The 9594-nt window shown below is 30.5% G+C and overlaps 1 long non-coding RNA gene across 2 annotated transcripts; it reads right to left on the bottom strand.

Moving 5' to 3' along the window:
• Positions 1-1184: 1184 nt before the first annotated feature.
• On the bottom strand, positions 1185-3322 carry LOC127149040 (uncharacterized). Of its 2 annotated transcripts, XR_007820260.1 has the most exons (3): positions 2997-3285; positions 2455-2571; positions 1185-2269 (listed from the first exon to the last, which is right to left on the bottom strand). It is a non-coding gene; the product is annotated as an uncharacterized LOC127149040 (long non-coding RNA). The 2 variants fall into 2 exon arrangements; XR_007820259.1 differs by having other exon boundaries at positions 1185-2571; positions 2997-3322.
• Positions 3323-9594: the final 6272 nt, after the last annotated feature.

The following is a 9594-nucleotide window of genomic DNA, read 5'->3' as shown; positions in this document are numbered from 1 at the left end:
TTCAAATTTGATTTGAATTTTAAAAAAATGAATGCAGATTCATGCTCGGGAGGTCGAAACTAATGAAGATGGACAAAATGGTAATGTTGACTTTTGAATTGAAAAAGTCAAAGTTTGACTTTGACTTAAATGGTCAAATGACTATCTTGCCCTTGGACTAAACTTAATGGGAAATTCCAACATTTTGTTGGATAATCCCACTAATACTTAGTGGAATAGGTGGTTACATGAGATGTAAACAACTAGCACACTAAGTTTCATTAACCATAGTGGGATAGTTGTTGAGATTTGGCTAACTAGTTACATGTAAATTTATATGTAATTAGGTTATAAATAGGCTTCTATTCAAATTTAGCAAAAAATTTTGGTAATTTGTTGTTTTTTTAATTAACCTAAAGTTTTTTTCTCTCCTAAATCTCAAACCTTAAAATTCTTCCAACTAATTTCCATCCCTCTCTTTTTATTTCCTTCACTGAACGGGTTCCACAACCTGGTTCTAAGTCTGAAGAATAGCAAGTCAACACTAGCGATGGTCCCTGGTTCATGTTCGTGAGGAGATATTGAGATTTCGAAAAGCTTCAAAGGTACATTTTCGATTAACCATAAGTTCGTTTAATTAGGGTAGTTGATGCGCATGTTAATCTGTAAATTAGTTTAGATGCAATTAGAGTAAAATAGATTCGTTATTTATCTGCTGCGCATGTCTACTGTTTTCCATCAGAGACAACACTTACCGTTCTCAATATTTTCATAAATCTCCATTTCTTCAAGCTTTGGAGAAAGATTTAATCAGGTTGTTTTGCCACGAACCTAATTTTGTGTACAAATCAAAGCTTCCACTGTTTTAAGTGATAAGGGACTCCTAAAAGAGTCCAAAATCCTTCCTCCAATACTAAATGCAGATTCAAAAGCCACAGTAGACATCAAAACGAAAAAAATATCTTAAGCAATTTTTGATAGAATTCAATATTTAACCTCGTTTAATGTCCACTAAGTCAGAACATCAAACTGATCATTTAACTCTACATAAGGGTCAGATAAATACCGATCAACATCATTCCTCAATTCTAATGTATTTTGCTCTTGTCTTCTTCTTTTGTAGCGTGATAATACTTTACAAGTCGCGTTAGTTTCCACTGTAGTTCCCGAAAGAACTTGTTAAATAGATACATCATCAAAACCCCTAGAAAGAACTTGTTAAATCAAATAAATTTACGTAAGCTTCAACATATTGCATAACACATAAAACTGACACAATCACTCACCTTCCAAGCTTCATTCGACTTCGAAACCCGAACATCTTCACAAACTAAAAACTTCTTCTTCACCACCACCACTAGAAACTTCCTCACTCTAAAGCCCTAACCACTTTAGAGAGAGAGGAAAAAACTACATGACCACCAAAGGAAGATACACAACTACCAGCAAAACAGAAAAAAAACCCTCAGTGTCTAAAAGAAGTAGAGGAATGCAACCAAAACAACCACATAAGCAAAGTACTGAAGACGTGATAGAGATATGAGGATGATAGTAAGAATAGAAAGAAATCAATAAAAAAGACATTGGATTCTGTGACAAAAGGGGGCCACACTCAGAGGAGGACTGGCTACTTTTTGGTTAGTTTATTCGTCCATTGACAAAGAAATACAAAAGGAAAAAGGGAAGAAAGTGACCTTAAAGGAAGCGCAAATAGCATAGAGTTGAGGCACTAAGAGAGGTTAAGAAAAATTGTACGAAGAAAGAGGTTGAGGCAAATCAAAGACAATTAGGGGCCGTTAGGATTGTGGGAATAGTTAGGGACTGTAAGAGGGTAAACGATCCATAAAAAACTGTCGTGTAAGAAGTTAGCCAATCGTGTAAGAAGTAAGAGGGTAAACGATCTTACATGACGGTTACAATATGAGGAGTGCAGAGTAATGGGGTGGTATGTGAGAAATCAGGTTAAAATCTCCAGAAGACAAGCATTGGCTGGAATAGTGTCCCTAAGTTTAACACTAATTACGTCCCTAGGAACTAAAATGGAAGCATCTTCCTCGCTCCACCTTCCATCTCTAAGAACCTTCCATATAAAATCAAAAGTCAACACACATAAATGAAAGTACATATCACCTAAAATTTGTGGTTCCACTAAAAACTTTAAGCATCTCAAAGGCAGATGAAATTAAGCCAATAAGGTACAGTTTCTAGCAAAAATGTAACACACAATAATTCATCTCTAATAGCTTGGCTTTGAGAGCAAGATGAGCCATGAGAGCAGCTGCAACGTTTCCTGCAATGTTTTCCTCAATAAAACTAATTGTAGAGTTAATGATAAGTAGGGTGATGATACCGACAAAATCTTGCCAAATGAAACCCAAAAACTTCAAAACTTTTCTTTTCTACAACAATACAATAAAAAAATTCATACCAAATTAATAGAGTTAACCACAATGCTACTAGTAAGTGAAGCATTACCTTCTTTTCCTTAAGCTAATTGTGGCAAAAACTCTTCAGCCTTTCCTTAGCAACCTCACTAAGATCCTCTTTGCTACATCTCATATTTTGAAAAACCTCATGAATGGGTATATTTTCCTGCAGTTAATCAAAATGAGAATAAGGCAACCAAAACAAACAACCTAACACTAAAAGGGCTTTAAAATGTTTAGATCTATTTATGTATATGTCACTATTTATCTGTGCAAGCACATTCAAATCCTAATTGATTAGAAAAATCCCAAGATCTACGACCATAAAAAAACCAAGAATTGCAGTTAGAACATGGACGAAGAAGATAAGAAATCAGATGATGTTGAGCTGGTCTGAATTAGAATAAATAATTGAAATCTGCCACCAGAGATCAAATCGACAAGAAACCACAATTAGCGTGTAGATCTACACTAGATCTAACTATCTACGAACTTTCAGACGTCGAAAGAGAAGAAGACGAAGATAGATTTGCGAAAGAAACACGACGGAGCAACAAAGAAATGCTAAAAAAATGGACGACTGTGAAATACATCGACAGATAAGAAGACGGAGGATGATCTTCAGTAGTGATGGGCACGAAGGACGATCTGGGCCTGATCTAGGCGAGACAATATGAGATGGCGCACCGATGGTGGCACGACTAGGTTCGACAGATCTTCAGCAGTAGTGGGCATGAAGGATAATACAATGACGTGAATGCGCTTCGACGATGGAAGAGTGAATAATTGAGAATAGAGGGTTTGAGGAGTTTAGGGTGAGATGAGATGAGATAGAAGAAGAATGAGAAAGTGAGGAGAGTCAGCATATGATTAGTTTTGCAAAAAAAGAAATAAATGGCAGCTTTAATGTCGATTTAAAACCGACATTAAACATCCACATTTTAAAAACATACATTAAACATCCATTTTCATTTTTTTCAACCGACATCATAGGTCATATTTCTAGTGCTTGTTCAATATTCGATCAAATTCGTTTTTGCAGATATTGTTTCCTTGTGCTATACATTTTATTTATTTTCTAAATTGTGCTATTTGGTGCAATTTTTCTTTAAATATTGAATTTAAACATATTCGTTAATTCATTATCTTAGTCAATAAATAATCAAACTTGAAATTTGATAACTATACTAAATAAATAAAGTATAATCGAGGTGGAGATGGGAACGAGATTAGGGATGAACATAAGTCGGGTTGGACTAAATTGTAGGAAAATTAAGAACTAACCCAAAGTATCTGGGTTGGCAAAAAATGAACCTATCGGTTCAATATGCAATGGTCAACCCAACCCAAAAAATCTATGTTTGATTGGCGGGTTGATTTTTTTTTTAATCTCCATAATTTATTTAGACAAATTTTCATAATGTTTTTCAATATGCAAAGTGAACAAATTGTTATTCAAAATGCAAGGTGACGTATGTGTGTGTATATATACACACATATATATGTTATACATTCAAATTTTAAGTATACAATGTTCATTTAAAAAGGTTTTAGGTTTATATATATGTATATATAAATTGAGTTGGGTCGGGTCAACCCGACCCCATACTTGTACAACCCAACTCAATTTTTTTTCCTCCAATTTCTTAACCCAACCCTTACGGTTTGGGTTGGATAATCTAGGTTAATCGGATTAATAATTTTTTTAACACCTCTACATGGGATTGGGCGGGGAAATACATTTGAGAAAACCGTGAAAATAGCAAAATCCTGGATAGAAAAAAAAAATTAACAAATCTCAAAATTATTTTGATTTATGGCAAAATTACCTGCTAGATGAATTTTTTCAATTTTTTTGCCTCCACAAAGGGCAATTGCTCACTTACAAATATAATGTATTTGTGGAGATCAAAAAATCAAACAAAATATCATATATCACGAATACAGTGTATTTGTAAACACATTGACTTATGATAAATCTTAACTAAATCAAAAAATATTATGTCAATGCAGAAGATTGAACTAACAATTCCTAAAGATATGACTTTAGTTTCAACATCCCCTAATTATTAGGATACAAAATCAAGTAATTAATGAATTTGTATATTTCATATTATTTATAAAAATATATTAAATAATATATATTACAAATTTTTAATAACAATTTCAATCTACATCATCCCCTAAAATCGTCAATTTGAATTAAAATGATCTAAAATTTTTTCAAAGATAACTTCAAAGATAAATTCAACTATTTCGAATTATTTATGAGAAAATATACATAAATAATACATAATACATATTTGATATTCTAACATTATATTTAACATTATTTTCCACACTATTTTAACCGTTAGTTTTAATTCAAATTTGTAACACTAATTTTAAATCCAAATTTTACAACTGAATTTTAGATTGTTACTTTGAATCCCTAAAATTATGCCAAAGATAATGGATAATCCTTGATTTTAGCATTTTTTATTTTTCAAATTATTTATGAAAAAACATAAATAAATACATTAATTTAAAATTCTTAATTTGAATTCCTAAAATTATTTCAAAGATAATGGATAATCCTTTAATTTTTAGCATTTTTTAATTTTCAAATTATTTATAAAAAACATATATATATATATATATATATATATATATATATATATATATAGATAATATATGAATGACCCTCCAATGAACATATATATATATATATTGTTATTTAACTCCAAAGATAAATTTAACTATTTAGCATTTTTATTCTTCAGATTATTCATAAAAAAATAGAAATGAATAATACATAATACATATTTTATATTTTAACATTATTTTTAACATTATTTTCCATCCTAAACTATTAATTTTAATTCAAAATTTTAACACTATTTTTAAATACAAATTCTACATATTAATTCTAGATTGTTAGTTTGAATCTTTACAATTATGCCAAATATAATTTTGATATGTATCCCACCCTAATTTTACTCCATAGGTCATGGTTTTCTCTAGATAATTCAAAATTTTTAAATTATTTTTAAATCCAAATTTTACACCTTAATTTTAGATTGTTGCTTTGAATCCCTGAAATTATGCCAAAGATAGTATTTATTATATATCCCACCCTAAAATTACACTTTGGTTTTAATTGAATTTGAATTCCTAAGATTATGCCAAATATAATGTTTGAAACCCTAAAATAATTTTGTATAATTTATGAAACAACAATTTAAAATACATCTGTCATATGCTATGGTAAAGCTAAAAATCAAATCTTTGCAATTTAATAATATTTTAGCATATATCTCTTCAGTTAATTATTCTCACACATTTTAAATAATGTTGCAAATTTAAAAATATACTGGACAATAATTTAAGATACATTTGTCATACTCTATGATAAAGCTGAAAATCAAATCTTTGTAATTTAATAATATATTACACAAATACAGAACAAGTCAAAATTCCACCAAAAAGCACCCCAATTTAAATTGATAACAAAAGGAATATAATTATATATATACGCCAAGAAGAGCAATCTGAACCATATCAGTTTTTCCTTTTCTTTTTCCCATTCATTTAAAAGAATCATTCTTGTATATTTTCGAAATTTTCATATAGCTTGTTGCCGAACAATTTGCCCATTGTACTTTGACTTTCAAGACATTAAAAACGAGCTTGTTTCGAACCGGGACAAGTGAATTTGAATGACACTATTACTTGGAAGTGATTAGACAGAAGGGGTTAGGTAATTTAAACATGAATGAGCATGCTATATTGATAAGAATTTATCATTTGCAAGGATGCAAAACTCTACTGTCATTATAAATTTTTCAATTCTATGATACAGTGGGATTGGCATTGTTAATGTCGTTAAGGTTATGAATGCATTTCCGGAGGAAGATGGGCTCTATAAATTCAAAGAATGGATTGAATCACCATATCAAACCATCTTAGGGCCGCTTGGTAAAAAAACAGGGTTAAATGCATGTAAAAGAGTGTCAAAAGCAAGTGAGAATGACACGACTTGCTCAAATAGCAGTGGTTCTGCATCTGAAGAGAACATATCGAAAGATTTGAAGGAAAACATGTTTGTCAAACAGAGTTTCATGGATAAACATGTGAGACGTTTTTCTCTTCTCTGTACTGTTTGATTTACAATATTTTCTTTACCAGGTAAAGGAAGTCTATTTAATTATCATCTCTAAGTTTTTCTCTCACCTAGTTGTCATTGTTTGATGCCATATTTAGAGAAATACACTGTAATTACCATAAATGAATCTCAGACAATTCATAGAATTGAATACACTCAACATACAAACTGCATAAAACTCCCGAATCAATACCTAAATACACTGTAATTAAATGAATCATATATATGAGAATGAATTCAAAACATACAGTATAATTCACAAATGAGTTACATTCACAATACATAATATATAATATGAGTTACATTCAAAACAAAACATGAGTTACATTCAAAACAGAACATGAGTTACATTCATAATACCATACTCCACATTCAGAACATGAGTTACATTCACAATACACAAATACAGTGTAATTAAATGCACTATATACATGAGAATTCAAAACATATAGTGTAATTCACAAATGAGTTACATTCGCAATACACAAGTACAGAACATGAGTTACATTCACAATACCATACTTCACATTCAGAACATGAGTTACATTCACAATACATAAATATAGTGTAATTAAATGAATCACATATAACAAAAATCACAAATACTATGTAATTATCATACTTCACATAGACGGCAGTACCATACAACATATACCTCAGATTTTTTCCATTTCATTGGTGCTTTTCTCTTCCTCCTTCGATCTTCTCTTGCCCTTTGTTTCTTTTTAATAGCCTTCACCTATGTTATAAAACGAAAATTTATAGCCAATACAGAAAATAATCAACACTTTATCAAATTAACCATGTGCTTACTTTCTTTCTCTGTTTGTCAAAGTTATAATCAATTTATACAATACATAATTCAAGTACAACAAAAGGGAAAACACATACATTTTCTTCAAACTCTTTTTGTTTCTTTTCTTCAGATTTCCTTTTGGCTTTTAACCGGTTACTTGTTTTCGTTATGACTTCTCCCTTCTCCTTTTTCATCTTTATATTCTCTACAATTTATAAAAACAATATACATTGGTACACAACAAATCCTGCTTATTCTTCCTAAAATAAAGGACATATTTGTTCCTATATTATTTATATAATCTAAAAAAATAATTAAATAAACAAATAAAATATAAAATATCCGTTCAACTGTATCTATAAATATAACACTTGAGTTAAAAAAATAGTACTCTATTTTCAAAATAGAAGAACACCGACATCACAACTGGCGAAGAACTATAATGCAAAGAACAAATCTGAAGAAGAAAATACATTGAAGAATTTAAAAAACTCAATCAAGATTTTGCAGCAGAAGAAGGTATGCGAACGAACTGAAAAACTTGGTGATTTCTGAAGCAAACGAACAGATATTAAAGTGTGACGAACAAACTTTGAAAATTTGAAGATTTGAAGGAACTTTGAAAATTCGAACCATAAAGCAAAGAATGGCAGAACGGACGAAATCAAAGTGAAGATTTGAAGAAACTTTGACAAATAGAAGAAACGGAGAAAAAAAGCGAAGGAGAAACGAACGTTGAAGATTGAAGTGAATAAGCGAATGGAGATTGACCAGATGAAGGAGATGCGTATTTTTTAAGTGAAGGAGATGCGTGTTTTCGAAATAATCACCAAATATGAAGGAGAAGTGAAACAAACACTCACCGATGATTTGAACGAAGGGAAGCGAACGAAGATGTGAACGGAGATTGACGGGACGAAGGAGATGTGTATTTTTAGAAGGAGATGCATATTTTTGGAAGGAGATTTGAAAGGGAGATGCCAAACGTGAAGAAGGAGATGTTAGAGTTTTCAAATGCAAAATAAGGGAAGACCCTTGTTTCCAATTTCAAATAATGGACAATATGAAATTATGGTTTGCACAAATTGAATCAGATGTTATAACTTGTAGAGATTTGAATGTAATTTGATGGAGTTTTTTTTCTTCTTGTTTTGGAGGAAAGTAGAATATTCTATTATGAGTACAAAGCAATATTTAATTATAGGGGCATTTAAGACATTGCTCCCCCAAATTTTTCTTTAAAATTTTCTATTTTGCAATTTTGTAAATTTAAAAATAAATTTGCTATTTATTAAAAGTAAACCTCCTATTTTGCAATTGTTCTTGTCAGCTCAATATATTTTCCATCTCATTTAGGTTACGGGAATTTTTTTATAGAAAAATTTAGAGGAAATGTCTAATTTGACTACGAAATTTCAGAAAGATCCTAAATTATATATTTTTTACATAAATAGGAAATCACTTTTTTTAGGACTATTTTATCCTTATCATTATCATTTAATATATATAATTTTCGTTTTTAATAAATAATATTTTCCTTAATTACATTATTGTTATCATAATTGTATACGTTAGAATTTCCTTATTTACATTTTTAATTAATATGCAATAATTGAATAAATAAAAAACGTTTCCCATTTTGTCTTCATTTAATTTCCTTAATAATATATGTTTTAATATGGAAATATTATTTAAAAAGTATATCTTTATATAATCTTTCCCATTTTTTCCTCCTCCGTACTCTATCTTCAAAGTTGCTGGTTGTTTTATACTTCAAATCGTTGTTCAATTTCTACACAGTCGTACCCTATCTTTCACACGCCCAAAAATTTCTACACAGCCGGTTTACAATCTTCTTCCGTCGAAAATCCTCAACCGCCAATAACTTAAGGTTATATTATAGAGCTTCACTGTCATTTCTTGATGAATCCATCCACCTTCACATATATCCGGTTAGTTAAGATTTTGTGATATATACCCAATTCTCAACCAAATCTTTGTTCAAAAAGTGTGTACAAGCCATTGCTCTTAGAGATAATTTTTAGTACGTTACCGCAAAATCGAACAAGGAAGTTATGATTTTGCAATGCGCTATTGAAAACTGCAAATGGTCCTTGCGTGCTTCTTGTTGTATTCATGAGGATAGATCATTATGGGTTCCTACTAGGTTTGATTCAGAACATACATGTTTAGTAGATGTGCCATTAACTGATCAAAGACAAGCCACATTTACTGTAATCAAGGACCTA

Source organism: Cucumis melo, chromosome 4 (assembly GCF_025177605.1).
Source record: "Cucumis melo cultivar AY chromosome 4, USDA_Cmelo_AY_1.0, whole genome shotgun sequence".
In the NCBI taxonomy this organism is placed as follows: domain Eukaryota; kingdom Viridiplantae; phylum Streptophyta; class Magnoliopsida; order Cucurbitales; family Cucurbitaceae; genus Cucumis; species Cucumis melo.
This window is presented reverse-complemented; position numbering and strand designations above follow the sequence as displayed.